At 47.5% G+C, this 19,446-nt stretch overlaps 35 non-coding genes across 35 annotated transcripts; all 35 read right to left on the bottom strand.

The window, feature by feature from the left end:
• Nucleotides 1-14: 14 nt before the first annotated feature.
• LOC141024437 (5S ribosomal RNA) lies at nt 15-133 on the bottom strand. The gene has a single exon (XR_012186034.1). It is a non-coding gene; the product is annotated as a 5S ribosomal RNA (ribosomal RNA).
• Nucleotides 134-502: 369 nt separating this feature from the next.
• Nucleotides 503-620, bottom strand: LOC141024508 (5S ribosomal RNA). Its single transcript, XR_012186106.1, has one exon. It is a non-coding gene; the product is annotated as a 5S ribosomal RNA (ribosomal RNA).
• Nucleotides 621-993: 373 nt separating this feature from the next.
• LOC141024439 (5S ribosomal RNA) lies at nt 994-1,112 on the bottom strand. The gene has a single exon (XR_012186037.1). It is a non-coding gene; the product is annotated as a 5S ribosomal RNA (ribosomal RNA).
• Nucleotides 1,113-1,482: 370 nt separating this feature from the next.
• Nucleotides 1,483-1,603, bottom strand: LOC141024352 (5S ribosomal RNA). Its single transcript, XR_012185949.1, has one exon. It is a non-coding gene; the product is annotated as a 5S ribosomal RNA (ribosomal RNA).
• Nucleotides 1,604-1,972: 369 nt separating this feature from the next.
• LOC141023681 (5S ribosomal RNA) lies at nt 1,973-2,091 on the bottom strand. The gene has a single exon (XR_012185280.1). It is a non-coding gene; the product is annotated as a 5S ribosomal RNA (ribosomal RNA).
• Nucleotides 2,092-2,465: 374 nt separating this feature from the next.
• LOC141025207 (5S ribosomal RNA) lies at nt 2,466-2,583 on the bottom strand. Its single transcript, XR_012186705.1, has one exon. It is a non-coding gene; the product is annotated as a 5S ribosomal RNA (ribosomal RNA).
• A 372-nt stretch (nt 2,584-2,955) lies between these two features.
• On the bottom strand, nt 2,956-3,074 carry LOC141025086 (5S ribosomal RNA). Its single transcript, XR_012186583.1, has one exon. It is a non-coding gene; the product is annotated as a 5S ribosomal RNA (ribosomal RNA).
• A 943-nt stretch (nt 3,075-4,017) lies between these two features.
• LOC141023829 (5S ribosomal RNA) lies at nt 4,018-4,136 on the bottom strand. The gene has a single exon (XR_012185426.1). It is a non-coding gene; the product is annotated as a 5S ribosomal RNA (ribosomal RNA).
• Nucleotides 4,137-4,508: 372 nt separating this feature from the next.
• Nucleotides 4,509-4,627, bottom strand: LOC141023726 (5S ribosomal RNA). The gene has a single exon (XR_012185324.1). It is a non-coding gene; the product is annotated as a 5S ribosomal RNA (ribosomal RNA).
• A 368-nt stretch (nt 4,628-4,995) lies between these two features.
• Nucleotides 4,996-5,113, bottom strand: LOC141024381 (5S ribosomal RNA). The gene has a single exon (XR_012185978.1). It is a non-coding gene; the product is annotated as a 5S ribosomal RNA (ribosomal RNA).
• Nucleotides 5,114-5,486: 373 nt separating this feature from the next.
• LOC141024495 (5S ribosomal RNA) lies at nt 5,487-5,605 on the bottom strand. Its single transcript, XR_012186093.1, has one exon. It is a non-coding gene; the product is annotated as a 5S ribosomal RNA (ribosomal RNA).
• Nucleotides 5,606-6,555: 950 nt separating this feature from the next.
• LOC141025110 (5S ribosomal RNA) lies at nt 6,556-6,674 on the bottom strand. Its single transcript, XR_012186607.1, has one exon. It is a non-coding gene; the product is annotated as a 5S ribosomal RNA (ribosomal RNA).
• A 373-nt stretch (nt 6,675-7,047) lies between these two features.
• LOC141024004 (5S ribosomal RNA) lies at nt 7,048-7,166 on the bottom strand. The gene has a single exon (XR_012185602.1). It is a non-coding gene; the product is annotated as a 5S ribosomal RNA (ribosomal RNA).
• Nucleotides 7,167-7,533: 367 nt separating this feature from the next.
• LOC141024380 (5S ribosomal RNA) lies at nt 7,534-7,651 on the bottom strand. The gene has a single exon (XR_012185977.1). It is a non-coding gene; the product is annotated as a 5S ribosomal RNA (ribosomal RNA).
• Nucleotides 7,652-8,021: 370 nt separating this feature from the next.
• On the bottom strand, nt 8,022-8,142 carry LOC141024351 (5S ribosomal RNA). The gene has a single exon (XR_012185948.1). It is a non-coding gene; the product is annotated as a 5S ribosomal RNA (ribosomal RNA).
• Nucleotides 8,143-8,512: 370 nt separating this feature from the next.
• Nucleotides 8,513-8,631, bottom strand: LOC141023931 (5S ribosomal RNA). The gene has a single exon (XR_012185529.1). It is a non-coding gene; the product is annotated as a 5S ribosomal RNA (ribosomal RNA).
• Nucleotides 8,632-9,005: 374 nt separating this feature from the next.
• LOC141023533 (5S ribosomal RNA) lies at nt 9,006-9,123 on the bottom strand. Its single transcript, XR_012185133.1, has one exon. It is a non-coding gene; the product is annotated as a 5S ribosomal RNA (ribosomal RNA).
• Nucleotides 9,124-9,496: 373 nt separating this feature from the next.
• On the bottom strand, nt 9,497-9,615 carry LOC141025085 (5S ribosomal RNA). Its single transcript, XR_012186582.1, has one exon. It is a non-coding gene; the product is annotated as a 5S ribosomal RNA (ribosomal RNA).
• Nucleotides 9,616-9,982: 367 nt separating this feature from the next.
• Nucleotides 9,983-10,101, bottom strand: LOC141023724 (5S ribosomal RNA). Its single transcript, XR_012185322.1, has one exon. It is a non-coding gene; the product is annotated as a 5S ribosomal RNA (ribosomal RNA).
• Nucleotides 10,102-10,470: 369 nt separating this feature from the next.
• LOC141024784 (5S ribosomal RNA) lies at nt 10,471-10,589 on the bottom strand. The gene has a single exon (XR_012186281.1). It is a non-coding gene; the product is annotated as a 5S ribosomal RNA (ribosomal RNA).
• Nucleotides 10,590-11,818: 1,229 nt separating this feature from the next.
• On the bottom strand, nt 11,819-11,937 carry LOC141023528 (5S ribosomal RNA). Its single transcript, XR_012185128.1, has one exon. It is a non-coding gene; the product is annotated as a 5S ribosomal RNA (ribosomal RNA).
• Nucleotides 11,938-12,309: 372 nt separating this feature from the next.
• LOC141023725 (5S ribosomal RNA) lies at nt 12,310-12,428 on the bottom strand. The gene has a single exon (XR_012185323.1). It is a non-coding gene; the product is annotated as a 5S ribosomal RNA (ribosomal RNA).
• A 368-nt stretch (nt 12,429-12,796) lies between these two features.
• LOC141024379 (5S ribosomal RNA) lies at nt 12,797-12,914 on the bottom strand. Its single transcript, XR_012185976.1, has one exon. It is a non-coding gene; the product is annotated as a 5S ribosomal RNA (ribosomal RNA).
• A 370-nt stretch (nt 12,915-13,284) lies between these two features.
• Nucleotides 13,285-13,403, bottom strand: LOC141024782 (5S ribosomal RNA). The gene has a single exon (XR_012186279.1). It is a non-coding gene; the product is annotated as a 5S ribosomal RNA (ribosomal RNA).
• Nucleotides 13,404-14,345: 942 nt separating this feature from the next.
• On the bottom strand, nt 14,346-14,464 carry LOC141024793 (5S ribosomal RNA). The gene has a single exon (XR_012186290.1). It is a non-coding gene; the product is annotated as a 5S ribosomal RNA (ribosomal RNA).
• Nucleotides 14,465-14,837: 373 nt separating this feature from the next.
• On the bottom strand, nt 14,838-14,956 carry LOC141023942 (5S ribosomal RNA). Its single transcript, XR_012185540.1, has one exon. It is a non-coding gene; the product is annotated as a 5S ribosomal RNA (ribosomal RNA).
• Nucleotides 14,957-15,324: 368 nt separating this feature from the next.
• Nucleotides 15,325-15,442, bottom strand: LOC141024378 (5S ribosomal RNA). The gene has a single exon (XR_012185975.1). It is a non-coding gene; the product is annotated as a 5S ribosomal RNA (ribosomal RNA).
• Nucleotides 15,443-15,819: 377 nt separating this feature from the next.
• Nucleotides 15,820-15,938, bottom strand: LOC141024533 (5S ribosomal RNA). Its single transcript, XR_012186131.1, has one exon. It is a non-coding gene; the product is annotated as a 5S ribosomal RNA (ribosomal RNA).
• Nucleotides 15,939-16,312: 374 nt separating this feature from the next.
• LOC141023941 (5S ribosomal RNA) lies at nt 16,313-16,431 on the bottom strand. The gene has a single exon (XR_012185539.1). It is a non-coding gene; the product is annotated as a 5S ribosomal RNA (ribosomal RNA).
• A 368-nt stretch (nt 16,432-16,799) lies between these two features.
• LOC141024377 (5S ribosomal RNA) lies at nt 16,800-16,917 on the bottom strand. Its single transcript, XR_012185974.1, has one exon. It is a non-coding gene; the product is annotated as a 5S ribosomal RNA (ribosomal RNA).
• A 372-nt stretch (nt 16,918-17,289) lies between these two features.
• LOC141024532 (5S ribosomal RNA) lies at nt 17,290-17,408 on the bottom strand. Its single transcript, XR_012186130.1, has one exon. It is a non-coding gene; the product is annotated as a 5S ribosomal RNA (ribosomal RNA).
• Nucleotides 17,409-17,780: 372 nt separating this feature from the next.
• On the bottom strand, nt 17,781-17,899 carry LOC141024200 (5S ribosomal RNA). The gene has a single exon (XR_012185797.1). It is a non-coding gene; the product is annotated as a 5S ribosomal RNA (ribosomal RNA).
• A 368-nt stretch (nt 17,900-18,267) lies between these two features.
• LOC141024375 (5S ribosomal RNA) lies at nt 18,268-18,385 on the bottom strand. The gene has a single exon (XR_012185972.1). It is a non-coding gene; the product is annotated as a 5S ribosomal RNA (ribosomal RNA).
• Nucleotides 18,386-18,755: 370 nt separating this feature from the next.
• On the bottom strand, nt 18,756-18,876 carry LOC141024350 (5S ribosomal RNA). Its single transcript, XR_012185947.1, has one exon. It is a non-coding gene; the product is annotated as a 5S ribosomal RNA (ribosomal RNA).
• Nucleotides 18,877-19,246: 370 nt separating this feature from the next.
• Nucleotides 19,247-19,365, bottom strand: LOC141023930 (5S ribosomal RNA). The gene has a single exon (XR_012185528.1). It is a non-coding gene; the product is annotated as a 5S ribosomal RNA (ribosomal RNA).
• Nucleotides 19,366-19,446: the final 81 nt, after the last annotated feature.

The following is a 19,446-nucleotide window of genomic DNA, read 5'->3' as shown; positions in this document are numbered from 1 at the left end:
AAATAATTAAAAAGGGAATGGAACAGGAGGACTTCCCAGGAGGTCACCCATCCTAGTACTACTCTCGCCCAAGCACGCTTAACTTCGGAGTTCTGATGGGATCCGGTGCTTTAGTGCTGCTATGATCACATCCGACATGTTCCCCCGCCTTCGTCCCTTATGCTTGCCACTCCCAGGTCCACTGCAAAGATGATTGTCATTCTTACTACCATTACAACCGTTGCCTAATAATGGATAATGCCCTATATATACTACTTACTCCCCCCCTCAAACACGGAGACGAGTTTACCACGGTTTCCACCCCTCCCTCTATACCGCAGCAACACGTATTTTTTTACCCCTTTCAGAACGCGCTCCTCGCGCCACAAAGCCGCCTCTAGACGCGTGACCAATGAGCAGCGAGCTAAAACATATCGCAAATGTCAAAAATAATATAACGGGGTTAATATATATCGCGCACATGTGATATGTTTGTCATGAGGCGCAAAAAATAATTAAAAAGGGAATGCAACACGAGGACTTCCCAGGAGGTCACCCATCCTAGTACAATCGCGGCCAAGCACGCTTAACTTCAGAGTTCTGATGGGATCCGGTGATTTAGTGCTGCTATGATCGCATCCAACATGTTACCCCCGCCTTCGTCCCTTATGCTTGCCACTCCCAGGTCCACTTCAAAGATGATTGTCATTCTTACTACCATTACAACCGTTGCCTAATAATGGATAATGCCCTATATATACTACTTACTCCCCCCCCCCTCAAACACGGAGACGAGTTTACCACGATTTCCACCCCTCCCTCTATACCGCAGCAACACGTATTTTTTTACGCCTTTCAGAACGCGCTCCTCGCGCCACAAAGCCGCCTCTAGACGCGTGACCAATGAGCAGCCAGCTAAAACATATCGCAAATGTCAAAAATAATATAACGGGGTTAATATATATCGCGTACATGTGATATGTTTGTCATGAGGCGCAACAAATAATTAAAAAGGGAATGCAACACGAGGACTTCCCAGGAGGTCACCCACCCTAGTACTACTCTCGCCCAAGCACGCTTAACTTTGGAGTTCTGATGGGATCCGATGCTTTAGCCCTGCTATGATCGCATCCAACATGTTACCCCCGCCTTCGTCCCTTATGCTTGCCACTCCCAGGTCCACTGCAAAGATGATTGTCATTCTTACTACCATTACAACCGTTGCCTAATAATAGATAATGCCCTATATATACTACTTACTCCCCCCCCTCAAACACGGAGACGAGTTTACCACGGTTTCCACCCCTCCCTCTATACCGCAGCAACACGTATTTTTTTACCCCTTTCAGAACGCGCTCCTCGCGCCACAAAGTCGCCTCTAGACGCGTGACCAATGAGCAGCGAGCTAAAACATATCGCAAATGTAAAAAATAATATAACGGGGTTAATATATATCGCACACATGTGATATGTTTGTCATGAGGCGCAAAAAATAATTAAAAAGGGATGCAGCACGAGGACTTCCCAGGAGGTCACCCATATCCTAGTACTACTCTCGCCCAAGCACGCTTAACTTCGGAGTTCTGATGGGATCCGGTGCTTTAGTGCTGCTATGATCGCATCCAACATGTTACCCCCACCTTCGTCCCTTATGCTTGCCACTCCTAGGTCCACTGCAAAGATGATTGTCATTCTTCTACCATTACAACCGTTGCCTAATAATGGATAATGCCCTATATATACTACTTACTCCCCCCCTTCAAACACGGAGACGAGTTTACCACGGTTCCACCCCTCCCTCTATACCGCAGCAACACGTATTTTTTTACCCCTTTCAGAACGCGCTCCTAGCGCCACAAAGCCGCCTCTAGACGCGTGACCAATGAGCAGCGAGCTAAAACATATCGCAAATGTCAAAAATAATATAACGGGGTTAATATATATCGCGCACATGTGATATATTTGTCATGAGGCGCAAAAAATAATTAAAAAGGGAATGCAACACGAGGACTTCACAGGAGGTCACCCATCCTAGTACTATTCTCGCCCAAGCACGCTTAACTTCGAAGTTCTGATGGGATCCGGTGCTTTAGTGCTGGTATGATCGCATCCAACATGTTACCCCCGCCTTCGTCCCTTGTGCTTGCCACTCCCAGGTCCACTGCAAAGATGATTGTCATTCTTACTACCATTACAACCGTTGCCTAATAAAGGATAATGCCCTATATATACTACTTACTCCCCCCCCCCCTCAAACACGGAGACGAGTTTACCACGATTTCCACCCCTCCCTCTATACCGCAGCAACACGTATTTTTTTACCCCTTTCAGAACGCGCTCCTCGCGCCACAAAGCCGCATCTAGACGCGTGACCAATGAGCAGCGAGCTAAAACATATCGCAAATGTCAAAAATAATATAACGGGGTTAATATATATCGCGCACATGCGATATGTTTGTCACGAGGCGCAAAAAATAATTAAAAAGGGAATGCAACACGAGGACTTCCCAGGAGGTCACCCATCCTAGTACAATCTCGCCCAAGCACGCTTAACTTCGGAGTTCTGATGGGATCCGGTGCTTTAGTGCTGGTATGATCGCATCCAACATGTTACCCCCGCCTTCGTCCCTTATGCTTGCCACTCCCAAGTCCACTGCAAAGATGATTGTCATTCTTACTACGATTACAACCGTTGCCTAATAATGGATAATGCCCTATATATACTACTTACTCCCCCCCCCTCAAACACGGAGACGAGTTTACCACGGTTTCCACCCCTCCCTCTATACCGCAGCAACACGTATTTTTTTACGCCTTTCAGAACGCGCTCCTCGCGCCACAAAGCCGCCTCTAGACGCGTGACCAATGAGCAGCGAGCTAAAACATATCGCAAATGTCAAAAATAATATAACAGGGTTAATATATATCGCGCACATGCGATATGTTTGTCATGAGGCGCAAAAAATAATTAAAAAGGGAATGCAACACGAGGACTTCCCAGGAGGTCACCCATCCTAGTACTACTCTCGCCCAAGCACGCTTAACTTCGGAGGTCTGATGGGATCCGGTGCTTTAGTGCTGGTATGATCACATCCAACATGTTACCCCCGCCTTCGTCCCTTATGCTTGCCACTCCCAGGTCCACTGCAAAGATGATTGTCATTCTTACTACCATTACAACCGTTGCCTAATAATGGATAATGCCCTATATATACTACTTACTCCCCCCCTCAAACACGGAGACTAGTTTACCACGGTTTCCACCCCTCCCTCTATACCGCAGCAACACGTATTTTTTTACCCCTTTCAGAACGCGCTCCTCGCGCCACAAAGACGCCTCTGATGGGATCCGGTGCTTTAGTGCTGGTATGATCGCATCCAACATGTTACCCCCGCCTTCGTCCCTTATGCTTGCCACTCCCAGGTCCACTGCAAAGATGATTGTCATTCTTACCACAATTACAACCGTTGCCTAATAATGGATAATGCCCTATATATACTACTTACTCCCCTCCTCAAACACGGAGACGAGTTTACCACGGTTTCCACCCCTCCCTCTATACCGCAGCAACACGTATTTTTTTACCCCATTCAGAACGCGCTCCTCGCGCCACAAAGCCGCCTCTGATGGGATCCAGTGCTTTAGTGCTGGTATGATCGCATCCAACATGTTACCCCCGCCTTCGTCCCTTATGCTTGCCACTCCCAGGTCCACTTCAAAGATGATTGTCATTCTTACTACGATTACAACCGTTGCCTAATAATGGATAATGCCCTATATATACTACTTACTCCCCCCCCCCTCAAACACGGGGATGAGTTTACCACGGTTTCCACCCCTCCCTCTATACCGCAGCAACACGTATTTTTTTACCCCTTTCAGAACGCGCTCCTCGCGCCACTAAGCCGCCTCTAGACGCGTGACCAATGAGCAGCGAGCTAAAACATATCGCAAATGTCAAAAATAATATAACGGGGTTGATATATATCGCGCACATGTGATATGTTTGTCATGAGGCGCAAAAAATAATTAAAAAGGGAATGCAACACGAGGACTTCCCAGGAGGTCACCCATCCTAGTACTACTCTCGCACAAGCACGCTTAACTTCGGAGTTCTGATGGGATCCGGTGCTTTAGTGCTAGTATGATCGCATCCGACATGTTACCCCCGCCTTCGTCCCTTATGCTTGCCACTCCCAGGTCCACTGCAAAGATGATTGTCATTCTTACTACCATTACAACCGTTGCCTAATAATGGATAATGCCCTATATATACTACTTACTCCCCCCCCCTCAAACACGGAGACGAGTTTACCACGGTTTCCACCCCTCCCACTATACCGCAGCAACACGTATTTTTCTACCCCTTTCACAACGCGCTCCTCGCGCCACAAAGCCGCCTCTGGACACGTGACCAATGGGCAGCGAGCTAAAACATATCGCAAATGTCAAAAATAATATAACGGGGTTAATATATATCGCGCACATGTGATATGTTTGTCACGAGGTGCAAAAAATAATTAAAAAGGGAATGGAACACGAGGACTTCCCAGGAGGTCACCCATCCTAGTACTACTCTCGCCCAAGCACGCTTAACTTCGGAGTTCTGATGAGATCCGGTGCTTTAGTGCTGGTATGATCACATCCGACATGTTCCCCCGCCTTCGTCCCTTATGCTTGCCACTTCCAGGTCCACTGCAAAGATGATTGTCATTCTTACTACCATTACAACCGTTGCCTAATAATGGATAATGCCCTATATATACTACTTACTCCCCCCCTCAAACACGGAGACGAGTTTACCACGGTTTCCACCCCTCCCTCTATACCGCAGCAACACGTATTTTTTTACCCCTTTCAGAACGCGCTCCTCGCGCCACAAAGCCGCCTCTAGACGCGTGACCAATGAGCAGCGAGCTAAAATATATCGCAAATGTCAAAAATAATATAACGGGGTTAATATATATCGCGCACATGTGATATGTTTGTCATGGGGCGCAAAAAATATTAAAAAGGGAATGCAACACGAGGACTTCCCAGGAGGTCACCCATCCTAGTACAATCGCGGCCAAGCACGCTTAACTTCGGAGTTCTGATGGGATCCGGTGCTTTAGTGCTGCTATGATCGCATCCAACAAGTTACCCCCGCCTTCGTCCCTTATGCTTGCCACTCCCAGGTCCACTTCAAAGATGATTGTCATTCTTACTACCATTACAACCGTTGCCTAATAATGGATAATGCCCTATATATACTACTTACTCCCCCCCCCCTCAAACACGGAGACGAGTTTACCACGATTTCCACCCCTCCCTCTATACCGCAGCAACACGTATTTTTTTACGCCTTTCAGAACGCGCTCCTCGCGCCACAAAGCCGCCTCTAGACGCGTGACCAATGAGCAGCCAGCTAAAACATATCGCAAATGTCAAAAATAATATAACGGGGTTAATATATATCGCGCACATGTGATATGTTTGTCATGAGGCGCAACAAATAATTAAAAAGGGAATGCAACACGAGGACTTCCCAGGAGGTGACCCACCCTAGTACTACTCTCGCCCAAGCACGCTTAACTTTGGAGTTCTGATGGGATCCGATGCTTTAGCCCTGCTATGATCGCATCCAACATGTTACCCCCGCCTTCGTCCCTTATGCTTGCCACTCCCAGGTCCACTGCAAAGATGATTGTCATTCTTACTACCATTACAACCGTTGCCTAATAATGGATAATGCCCTATATATACTACTTACTCCCCCCCCTCAAACACGGAGACGAGTTTACCACGGTTTCCACCCCTCCCTCTATACCGCAGCAACACGTATTTTTTTACCCCTTTCAGAACGCGCTCCTCGCGCCACAAAGTCGCCTCTGATGGGATCCGGTGCTTTAGTGCTGGTATGATCGCATCCAACATGTTACCCCCGCCTTCGTCCCTTATGCTTGCCACTCCCAGGTCCACTGCAAAGATGATTGTCATTCTTACCACGATTACAACCGTTGCCTAATAATGGATAATGCCCTATATATACTACTTACTACCCCCCCCCCCCCTCAAACACGGAGACGAGTTTACCACGGTTTCCACCCCTCCCTCTATACCGCAGCAACACGTATTTTTTTACCCCTTTCAGAACGCGCTCCTCGCGCCACAAAGCCGCCTCTGATGGGATCCGGTGCTTTAGTGCTGGTATGATCGCATCCAACATGTTACCCCCGCCTTCGTCCCTTATGCTTGCCACTCCCAGGTCCACTGCAAAGATGATTGTCATTCTTACTACGATTACAACCGTTGCCTAATAATGGATAATGCCCTATATATACTACTTACTCCCCCCCCCTCAAACACGGGGACGAGTTTACCACGGTTTCCACCCCTCCCTCCATACCGCAGCAACACGTATTTTTTTACCCCTTTCAGAACGCGCTCCTCGCGCCACTAAGCCGCCTCTAGACGCGTGACCAATGAGCAGCGAGCTAAAACATATCGCAAATGTCAAAAATAATATAACGGGGTTGATATATATCGCGCACATGTGATATGTTTGTCATGAGGCGCAAAAAATAATTAAAAAGGGAATGCAACACGAGGACTTCCCAGGAGGTCACCCATCCTAGTACTACTCTCGCCCAAGCACGCTTAACTTCGGAGTTCTGATGGGATCCGGTGCTTTAGTGCTAGTATGATCACATCCGACATGTTACCCCCGCCTTCGTCCCTTATGCTTGCCACTCCCAGGTCCACTGCAAAGATGATTGTCATTCTTACTACCATTACAACCGTTGCCTAATAATGGATAATGCCCTATATATACTACTTACTCCCCCCCCCCTCAAACACGGAGACGAGTTTACCACGGTTTCCACCCCTCCCACTATACCGCAGCAACACGTATTTTTCTACCCCTTTCACAACGCGCTCCTCGCGCCACAAAGCCGCCTCTGGACACGTGACCAATGGGCAGCGAGCTAAAACATATCGCAAATGTCAAAAATAATATAACGGGGTTAATATATATCGCGCACATGTGATATGTTTGTCACGAGGTGCAAAAAATAATTAAAAAGGGAATGGAACACGAGGACTTCCCAGGAGGTCACCCATCCTAGTACTACTCTCGCCCAAGCACGCTTAACTTCAGAGTTCTGATGAGATCCGGTGCTTTAGTGCTGGTATGATCACATCCGACATGTTCCCCCGCCTTCGTCCCTTATGCTTGCCACTTCCAGGTCCACTGCAAAGATGATTGTCATTCTTACTACCATTACAACCGTTGCCTAATAATGGATAATGCCCTATATATACTACTTACTCCCCCCCTCAAACACGGAGACGAGTTTACCACGGTTTCCACCCCTCCCTCTATACCGCAGCAACACGTATTTTTTACCCCTTTCAGAACGCGCTCCTCGCGCCACAAAGCCGCCTCTAGACGCGTGACCAATGAGCAGCGAGCTAAAATATATCGCAAATGTCAAAAATAATATAACGGGGTTAATATATATCGCGCACATGTGATATGTTTGTCATGAGGCGCAAAAAATATTAAAAAGGGAATGCAACACGAGGACTTCCCAGGAGGTCACCCATCCTAGTACAATCGCGGCCAAGCACGCTTAACTTCGGAGTTCTGATGGGATCCGGTGCTTTAGTGCTGCTATGATCGCATCCAACAAGTTACCCCCGCCTTCGTCCCTTATGCTTGCCACTCCCAGGTCCACTTCAAAGATGATTGTCATTCTTACTACGATTACAACCGTTGCCTAATAATGGATAATGCCCTATATATACTACTTACTCCCCCCCCTCAAACACGGAGACGAGTTTAACACGGTTTCCACCCCTCCCTCTATACCGCAGCAACACGTATTTTTTTACTCCTTTCAGAACGCGCTCCTCGCGCCACAAAGTCGCCTCTAGACGCGTGACCAATGAGCAGCGAGCTAAAACATATCGCAAATGTAAAAAATAATATAACGGGGTTAATATATATCGCACACATGTGATATGTTTGTCATGAGGCGCAAAAAATAATTAAAAAGGGATGCAGCACGAGGACTTCCCAGGAGGTCACCCATATCCTAGTACTACTCTCGCCCAAGCACGCTTAACTTCGGAGTTCTGATGGGATCCGGTGCTTTAGTGCTGCTATGATCGCATCCAACATGTTACCCCCACCTTCGTCCCTTATGCTTGCCACTCCTAGGTCCACTGCAAAGATGATTGTCATTCTTCTACCATTACAACCGTTGCCTAATAATGGATAATGCCCTATATATACTACTTACTCCCCCCCTTCAAACACGGAGACGAGTTTACCACGGTTTCCACCCCTCCCTCTATACCGCAGCAACACGTATTTTTTTACCCCTTTCAGAACGCGCTCCTAGCGCCACAAAGCCGCCTCTAGACGCGTGACCAATGAGCAGCGAGCTAAAACATATCGCAAATGTCAAAAATAATATAACGGGGTTAATATATATCGCGCACATGTGATATATTTGTCATGAGGCGCAAAAAATAATTAAAAAGGGAATGCAACACGAGGACTTCACAGGAGGTCACCCATCCTAGTACTACTCTCGCCCAAGCATGCTTAACTTCGAAGTTCTGATGGGATCCGGTGCTTTAGTGCTGGTATGATCGCATCCAACATGTTACCCCCGCCTTCGTCCCTTGTGCTTGCCACTCCCAGGTCCACTGCAAAGATGATTGTCATTCTTACTACCATTACAACCGTTGCCTAATAAAGGATAATGCCCTATATATACTACTTACTCCCCCCCCCCCTCAAACACGGAGACGAGTTTACCACGGTTTCCACCCCTCCCTCTATACCGCAGCAACACGTATTTTTTTACCCCTTTCAGAACGCGCTCCTCGCGCCACAAAGCCGCATCTAGACGCGTGACCAATGAGCAGCGAGCTAAAACATATCGCAAATGTCAAAAATAATATAACGGGGTTAATATATATCGCGCACATGCGATATGTTTGTCACGAGGCGCAAAAAATAATTAAAAAGGGAATGCAACACGAGGACTTCCCAAGAGGTCACCCATCCTAGTACAATCTCGCCCAAGCACGCTTAACTTCGGAGTTCTGATGGGATCCGGTGCTTTAGTGCTGGTATGATCGCATCCAACATGTTAACCCCGCCTTCGTCCCTTATGCTTGCCACTTCCAAGTCCACTGCAAAGATGATTGTCATTCTTACTACGATTACAACCGTTGCCTAATAATGGATAATGCCCTATATATACTACTTACTCCCCCCCCCCTCAAACACGGAGACGAGTTTACCACGGTTTCCACCCCTCCCTCTATACCGCAGCAACACGTATTTTTTTACGCCTTTCAGAACGCGCTCCTCGCGCCACAAAGCCGCCTCTAGACGCGTGACCAATGAGCAGCGAGCTAAAACATATCGTAAATGTCAAAAATAATATAACAGGGTTAATATATATCGCGCACATGCGATATGTTTGTCATGAGGCGCAAAAAATAATTAAAAAGGGAATGCAACACGAGGACTTCCCAGGAGGTCACCCATCCTAGTACTACTCTCGCCCAAGCACGCTTAACTTCGGAGGTCTGATGGGATCCGGTGCTTTAGTGCTGGTATGATCACATCCAACATGTTACCCCCGCCTTCGTCCCTTATGCTTGCCACTCCCAGGTCCACTGCAAAGATGATTGTCATTCTTACTACCATTACAACCGTTGCCTAATAATGGATAATGCCCTATATATACTACTTACTCCCCCCCTCAAACACGGAGACTAGTTTACCACGGTTTCCACCCCTCCCTCTATACCGCAGCAACACGTATTTTTTTACCCCTTTCAGAACGCGCTCCTCGCGCCACAAAGCCGCCTCTAGACGCGTGACAAAGCAGCGAGCTAAAACATATCGCAAATGTCAAAAATAATATAACGGGGTTAATATATATCGCGCACATGTGATATGTTTGTCATGAGGCGCAAAAAATAATTAAAAAGGGAATGCAACACGAGGACTTCCCAGGAGGTCACCCATCCTAGTACTACTCACGCCCAAGCACGCTTAACTTCGGAGTTCTGATGGGATCCGGTGCTTTAGTGCTGGTATGATCGCATCCAACATGTTACCCCCGCCTTCGTCCCTTATGCTTGCCACTCCCAGGTCCACTGCAAAGATGATTGTCATTCTTACTACCATTACAACCGTTGCCTAATAATGGATAATGCCCTATATATACTACTTACTCCCCCCCTCAAACACGGAGACTAGTTTACCACGGTTTCCACCCCTCCCTCTATACCGCAGCAACACGTATTTTTTTACCATTTTCAGAACGCGCTCCTCGCGCCACAAAGCCGCCTCTAGACGCGTGACCAATGAGCAGCGAGCTAAAACATATCAAATGTCAAAAATAATATAACGGGGTTAATATATATCGCGCACATGTGATATGTTTGTCATGAGGGACAAAAAATAATTAAAAATGCGAATGCAACACGAGGACTTCCCAGGAGGTCACCCATCCTAGTACTACTCTCGCCCAAGCACGCTTAACTTCGGAGTTCTGATGGGATCCGGTGCTTTAGTGCTGGTATGATTGCATCCAACATGTTGCTCCCGCCTTCGTCCCTTATGCTGCCACTCCCAGGTCCACTGCAAAGATGATTGTCATTCTTACTACCATTACAACCGTTGCCTAATAATGGATAATGCCCTATATATAGTACTTACTCCCACCCTCAAACACGGAGACGAGTTTACCACGGTTTCCACCCCTCCCTCTATACCGCAGCAACACGTATTTTTTTACCCCTTTCAGAACGCGCTCCTCGCGCCACAAAGACGCCTCTGATGGGATCCGGTGCTTTAGTGCTTATATGATCGCATCCAACATGTTACCCCCGCCTTCGTCCCTTATGCTTGCCACTCCCAGGTCCACTGCAAAGATGATTGTCATTCTTACTACCATTACAACCGTTGCCTAATAATGGATAATGCCCTATATATAGTACTTACTCCCACCGTCAAACACGGAGACGAGTTTACCACGGTTTCCACCCCTCCCTCTATACCGCAGCAACACGTATTTTTTTACCCCTTTCAGAACGCGCTCCTCGCGCCACAAAGACGCCTCTGATGGGATCCGGTGCTTTAGTGCTGGTATGATCGCATCCAACATGTTACCCCCGCCTTCGTCCCTTATGCTTGCCACTCCCAGGTCCACTGCAAAGATGATTGTCATTCTTACCACGATTACAACCGTTGCCTAATAATGGATAATGCCCTATATATACTACTTACTACCCCCCCCCCTCAAACACGGAGACGAGTTTACCACGGTTTCCACCCCTCCCTCTATACCGCAGCAACACGTATTTTTTTACCCCTTTCAGAACGCGCTCCTCGCGCCACAAAGCCGCCTCTGATGGGATCCGGTGCTTTAGTGCTGGTATGATCGCATCCAACATGTTACCCCCGCCTTCGTCCCTTATGCTTGCCACTCCCAGGTCCACTGCAAAGATGATTGTCATTCTTACTACGATTACAACCGTTGCCTAATAATGGATAATGCCCTATATATACTACTTACTCCCCCCCCTCAAACACGGGGACGAGTTTACCACGGTTTCCACCCCACCCTCCATACCGCAGCAACACGTATTTTTTTACCCCTTTCAGAACGCGCTCCTCGCGCCACTAAGCCGCCTCTAGACGCGTGACCAATGAGCAGCGAGCTAAAACATATCGCAAATGTCAAAAATAATATAACGGGGTTGATATATATCGCGCACATGTGATATGTTTGTCATGAGGCGCAAAAAATAATTAAAAAGGGAATGCAACACGAGGACTTCCCAGGAGATCACCCATCCTAGTACTACTCTCGCCCAAGCACGCTTAACTTCGGAGTTCTGATGGGATCCGGTGCTTTAGTGCTAGTATGATCGCATCCGACATGTTACCCCCGCCTTCGTCCCTTATGCTTGCCACTCCCAGGTCCACTGCAAAGATGATTGTCATTCTTACTACCATTACAACCGTTGCCTAATAATGGATAATGCCGTATATATACTACTTACTCCCCCCCCCTCAAACACGGAGACGAGTTTACCACGGTTTCCACCCCTCCCACTATACCGCAGCAACACGTATTTTTCTACCCCTTTCACAACGCGCTCCTCGCGCCACAAAGCCGCCTCTGGACACGTGACCAATGGGCAGCGAGCTAAAACATATCGCAAATGTCAAAAATAATATAACGGGGTTAATATATATCGCGCACATGTGATATGTTTGTCACGAGGTGCAAAAAATAATTAAAAAGGGAATGGAACACGAGGACTTCCCAGGAGGTCACCCATCCTAGTACTACTCTCGCCCAAGCACGCTTAACTTCGGAGTTCTGATGAGATCCGGTGCTTTAGTGCTGGTATGATCACATCCTACATGTTCCCCCGCCTTCGTCCCTTATGCTTGCCACTTCCAGGTCCACTGCAAAGATGATTGTCATTCTTACTACCATTACAACCGTTGCCTAATAATGGATAATGCCCTATATATACTACTTACTCCCCCCCTCAAACACGGAGACGAGTATACCACGGTTTCCACCCCTCCCTCTATACCGCAGCAACACGTATTTTTTTACCCCTTTCAGAACGCGCTCCTCGCGCCACAAAGCCGCCTCTAGACGCGTGACCAATGAGCAGCGAGCTAAAATATATCGCAAATGTCAAAAATAATATAACGGGGTTAATATATATCGCGCACATGTGATATGTTTGTCATGAGGCGCAAAAAATATTAAAAAGGGAATGCAACACGAGGACTTCCCAGGAGGTCACCCATCCTAGTACAATCGCGGCCAAGCACGCTTAACTTCGGAGTTCTGATGGGATCCGGTGCTTTAGTGCTGCTATGATCGCATCCAACAAGTTACCCCCGCCTTCGTCCCTTATGCTTGCCACTCCCAGGTCCACTTCAAAGATGATTGTCATTCTTACTACGATTACAACCGTTGCCTAATAATGGATAATGCCCTATATATACTACTTACTCCGCCCCCTCAAACACGGAGACGAGTTTACCACGGTTTCCACCCCTCCCTCTATACCGCAGCAACACGTATTTTTTTACGCCTTTCAGAACGCGCTCCTCGCGCCACAAAGCCGCCTCTAGACGCGTGACCAATGAGCAGCGAGCTAAAACATATCAAATGTCAAAAATAATATAACGGGGTTAATATATATCGCGCACATGTGATATGTTTGTCATGAGGCACAAAAAATAATTAAAAATGCGAATGCAACACGAGGACTTCCCAGGAGGTCACCCATCCTAGTACTACTCTCGCCCAAGCACGCTTAACTTCGGAGTTCTGATGGGATCCGGTGCTTTAGTGCTGGTATGATTGCATCCAACATGTTGCCCCCGCCTTCGTCCCTTATGCTGCCACTCCCAGGTCCACTGCAAAGATGATTGTCATTCTTACTACCATTACAACCGTTGCCTAATAATGGATAATGCCCTATATATAGTACTTACTCCCACCCTCAAACACGGAGACGAGTTTACCACGGTTTCCACCCCTCCCTCTATACCGCAGCAACACGTATTTTTTTACCCCTTTCAGAACGCGCTCCTCGCGCCACAAAGACGCCTCTGATGGGATCCGGTGCTTTAGTGCTGGTATGATCGCATCCAACATGTTACCCCCGCCTTCGTCCCTTATGCTTGCCACTCCCAGGTCCACTGCAAAGATGATTGTCATTCTTACCACGATTACAACCGTTGCCTAATAATGGATAATGCCCTATATATACTACTTACTACCCCCCCCCTCAAACACGGAGACGAGTTTACCACGGTTTCCACCCCTCCCTCTATACCGCAGCAACACGTATTTTTTTACCCCTTTCAGAACGCGCTCCTCGCGCCACAAAGACGCCTCTGATGGGATCCGGTGCTTTAGTGCTGGTATGATCGCATCCAACATGTTACCCCCGCCTTCGTCCCTTATGCTTGCCACTCCCAGGTCCACTACAAAGATGATTGTCATTCTTACTACGATTACAACCGTTGCCTAATAATGGATAATGCCCTATATATACTACTTACTCCCCCCCTCAAACACGGGGACGAGTTTACCACGGTTTCCACCCCTCCCTCCATACCGCAGCAACACGTATTTTTTTACCCCTTTCAGAACGCGCTCCTCGCGCCACTAAGCCGCCTCTAGACGCGTGACCAATGAGCAGCGAGCTAAAACATATCGCAAATGTCAAAAATAATATAACGGGGTTGATATATATCGCGCACATGTGATATGTTTGTCATGAGGCGCAAAAAATAATTAAAAAGGGAATGCAACACGAGGACTTCCCAGGAGGTCACCCATCCTAGTACTACTCTCGCCCAAGCACGCTTAACTTCGGAGTTCTGATGGGATCCGGTGCTTTAGTGCTAGTATGATCGCATCCGACATGGTACCCCCGCCTTCGTCCCTTATGCTTGCCACTCCCAGGTCCACTGCAAAGATGATTGTCATTCTTACTACCATTACAACCGTTGCCTAATAATGGATAATGCCCTATATATACTACTTACTCCCCCCCCCCTCAAACACGGAGACGAGTTTACCACGGTTTCCACCCCTCCCACTATACCGCAGCAACACGTATTTTTCTACCCCTTTCACAACGCGCTCCTCGCGCCACAAAGCCGCCTCTGGACACGTGACCAATGGGCAGCGAGCTAAAACATATCGCAAATGTCAAAAATAATATAACGGGGTTAATATATATCGCGCACATGTGATATGTTTGTCACGAGGTGCAAAAAATAATTAAAAAGGGAATGGAACACGAGGACTTCCCAGGAGGTCACCCATCCTAGTACTACTCTCGCCCAAGCACGCTTAACTTCGGAGTTCTGATGAGATCCAGTGCTTTAGTGCTGGTATGATCACATCCGACATGTTCCCCCGCCTTCGTCCCTTATGCTGGCCACTTCCAGGTCCACTGCAAAGATGATTGTCATTCTTACTACCATTACAACCGTTGCCTAATAATGGATAATGCCCTATATATACTACTTACTCCCCCCCTCAAACACGGAGACGAGTTTACCACGGTTTCCACCCCTCCCTCTATACCGCAGCAACACGTATTTTTTTACCCCTTTCAGAACGCGCTCCTCGCGCCACAAAGCCGCCTCTAGACGCGTGACCAATGAGCAGCGAGCTAAAATATATCGCAAATGTCAAAAATAATATAACGGGGTTAATATATATCGCGCACATGTGATATGTTTGTCATGAGGCGCAAAAAATATTAAAAAGGGAATGCAACACGAGGACTTCCCAGGAGGTCACCCATCCTAGTACAATCGCGGCCAAGCACGCTTAACTTCGGAGTTCTGATGGGATCCGGTGCTTTAGTGCTGCTATGATCGCATCCAACAAGTTACCCCCGCCTTCGTCCCTTATGCTTGCCACTCCCAGGTCCACTTCAAAGATGATTGTCATTCTTACTACCATTACAACCGTTGCCTAATAATGGATAATGCCCTATATATACTACTTACTCCCCCCCCCCCCCCTCAAACACGGAGACGAGTTTACCACGATTTCCACCCCTCCCTCTATACCGCAGCAACACGTATTTTTTTACGCCTTTCAGAACGCGCTCCTCGCGCCACAAAGCCGCCTCTAGACGCGTGACCAATGAGCAGCCAGCTAAAACATATCGCAAATGTCAAAAATAATATAACGGGGTTAATATATATCGCGCACATGTGATATGTTTGTCATGAGGCGCAACAAATAATTAAAAAGGGAATGCAACAGGAGGATTTTCCAGGAGGTCACCCATCCTAGTACTACTCTCACCCAAGCACGCTTAACTGAGGAGTTCTGATGGGATCCGGTGCTTTAGTGCTGCTATGATCGCATCCCACATGTTACCCCCGCCTTCATCCCTTATGCTTTCCACTCCCAGGTCCACTGCAAAGATGATTGTCATTCTTACTACCATTACAACCGTTGCCTAATAATGGATAATGCCCTATATATACTACTTACTCCCCCCCCCCCTCAAACACGGAGACGAGTTTACCACGGTTTCCACCCCTCCCACTATACCGCAGCAACACGTATTTTTCTACCCCTTTCACAACGCGCTCCTCGCGCCACAAAGCCGCCTCTGGACACGTGACCAATGGGCAGCGAGCTAAAACATATCGCAAATGTCAAAAATAATATAACGGGGTTAATATATATCGCGCACATGTGATATGTTTGTCACGAGGTGCAAAAAATAATTAAAAAGGGAATGGAACACGAGGACTTCCCAGGAGGTCACCCATCCTAGTACTACTCTCGCCCAAGCACGCTTAACTTCGGAGTTCTGATGAGATCCAGTGCTTTAGTGCTGGTATGATCACATCCGACATGTTCCCCCGCCTTCGTCCCTTATGCTTGCCACTTCCAGGTCCACTGCAAAGATGATTGTCATTCTTACTACCATTACAACCGTTGCCTAATAATGGATAATGCCCTATATATACTACTTACTCCCCCCCTCAAACACGGAGACGAGTTTACCACGGTTTCCACCCCTCCCTCTATACCGCAGCAACACGTATTTTTTTACCCCTTTCAGAACGCGCTCCTCGCGCCACAAAGCCGCCTCTAGACGCGTGACCAATGAGCAGCGAGCTAAAATATATCGCAAATGTCAAAAATAATATAACGGGGTTAATATATATCGCGCACATGTGATATGTTTGTCATGAGGCGCAAAAAATATTAAAAAGGGAATGCAACACGAGGACTTCCCAGGAGGTCACCCATCCTAGTACAATCGCGGCCAAGCACGCTTAACTTCGGAGTTCTGATGGGATCCGGTGCTTTAGTGCTGCTATGATCGCATCCAACAAGTTACCCCCGCCTTCGTCCCTTATGCTTGCCACTCCCAGGTCCACTTCAAAGATGATTGTCATTCTTACTACCATTACAACCGTTGCCTAATAATGGATAATGCCCTATATATACTACTTACTCCCCCCCCCTCAAACACGGAGACGAGTTTACCACGATTTCCACCCCTCCCTCTATACCACAGCAACACGTATTTTTTTACGCCTTTCAGAACGCGCTCCTCGCGCCACAAAGCCGCCTCTAGACGCGTGACCAATGAGCAGCCAGCTAAAACATATCGCAAATGTCAAAAATAATATAACGGGGTTAATATATATCGCGCACATGTGATATGTTTGTCATGAGGCGCAACAAATAATTAAAAAGGGAATGCAACAGGAGGATTTTCCAGGAGGTCACCCATCCTAGTACTACTCTCACCCAAGCACGCTTAACTGAGGAGTTCTGATGGGATCCGGTGCTTTAGTGCTGCTATGATCGCATCCCACATGTTACCCCCGCCTTCATCCCTTATGCTTTCCACTCCCAGGTCCACTGCAAAGATGATTGTCATTCTTACTACCATTACAACCGTTGCCTAATAATGGATAATGCCCTATATATACTACTTACTCCCCCCCCCTCAAACACGGAGACGAGTTTACCACGGTTTCCACCCCTCCCACTATACCGCAGCAACACGTATTTTTCTACCCCTTTCACAACGCGCTCCTCGCGCCACAAAGCCGCCTCTGGACACGTGACCAATGGGCAGCGAGCTAAAACATATCGCAAATGTCAAAAATAATATAACGGGGTTAATATATATCGCGCACATGTGATATGTTTGTCACGAGGTGCAAAAAATAATTAAAAAGGGAATGGAACACGAGGACTTCACAGGAGGTCACCCATCCTAGTACTACTCTCGCCCAAGCACGCTTAACTTCAGAGTTCTGATGAGATCCGGTGCTTTAGTGCTGGTATGATCACATCCGACATGTTCCCCCGCCTTCGTCCCTTATGCTTGCCACTTCCAGGTCCACTGCAAAGATGATTGTCATTCTTACTACCATTACAACCGTTGCCTAATAATGGATAATGCCCTATATATACTACTTACTCCCCCCCTCAAACACGGAGACGAGTTTACCACGGTTTCCACCCCTCCCTCTATACCGCAGCAACACGTATTTTTTTACCCCTTTCAGAACGCGCTCCTCGCGCCACAAAGCCGCCTCTAGACGCGTGACCAATGAGCAGCGAGCTAAAATATATCGCAAATGTCAAAAATAATATAACGGGGTTAATATATATCGCGCACATGTGATATGTTTGTCATGAGGCGCAAAAAATATTAAAAAGGGAATGCAACACGAGGACTTCCCAGGAGGTCACCCATCCTAGTACAATCGCGGCCAAGCACGCTTAACTTCGGAGTTCTGATGGGATCCGGTGCTTTAGTGCTGCTATGATCGCATCCAACAAGTTACCCCCGCCTTCGTCCCTTATGCTTGCCACTCCCAGGTCCACTTCAAAGATGATTGTCATTCTTACTACGATTACAACCGTTGCCTAATAATGGATAATGCCCTATATATACTACTTACTCCCCCCCCTCAAACACGGAGACGAGTTTAACACGGTTTCCACCCCTCCCTCTATACCGCAGCAACACGTATTTTTTTACTCCTTTCAGAACGCGCTCCTCGCGCCACAAAGTCGCCTCTAGACGCGTGACCAATGAGCAGCGAGCTAAAACATATCGCAAATGTAAAAAATAATATAACGGGGTTAATATATATCGCACACATGTGATATGTTTGTCATGAGGCGCAAAAAATAATTAAAAAGGGATGCAGCACGAGGACTTCCCAGGAGGTCACCCATATCCTAGTACTACTCTCGCCCAAGCACGCTTAACTTCGGAGTTCTGATGGGATCCGGTGCTTTAGTGCTGCTATGATCGCATCCAACATGTTACCCCCACCTTCGTCCCTTATGCTTGCCACTCCTAGGTCCACTGCAAAGATGATTGTCATTCTTCTACCATTACAACCGTTGCCTAATAATGGATAATGCCCTATATATACTACTTACTCCCCCCCTTCAAACACGGAGACGAGTTTACCACGGTTTCCACCCCTCCCTCTATACCGCAGCAACACGTATTTTTTTACCCCTTTCAGAACGCGCTCCTAGCGCCACAAAGCCGCCTCTAGACGCGTGACCAATGAGCAGCGAGCTAAAACATATCGCAAATGTCAAAAATAATATAACGGGGTTAATATATATCGCGCACATGTGATATATTTGTCATGAGGCGCAAAAAATAATTAAAAAGGGAATGCAACACGAGGACTTCACAGGAGGTCACCCATCCTAGTACTACTCTCGCCCAAGCATGCTTAACTTCGAAGTTCTGATGGGATCCGGTGCTTTAGTGCTGGTATGATCGCATCCAACATGTTACCCCCGCCTTCGTCCCTTGTGCTTGCCACTCCCAGGTCCACTGCAAAGATGATTGTCATTCTTACTACCATT

Source organism: Aegilops tauschii, chromosome 5 (assembly GCF_002575655.3).
Source record: "Aegilops tauschii subsp. strangulata cultivar AL8/78 chromosome 5, Aet v6.0, whole genome shotgun sequence".
NCBI classification, from domain to species: Eukaryota; Viridiplantae; Streptophyta; class Magnoliopsida; order Poales; family Poaceae; genus Aegilops; species Aegilops tauschii.
This window is presented reverse-complemented; position numbering and strand designations above follow the sequence as displayed.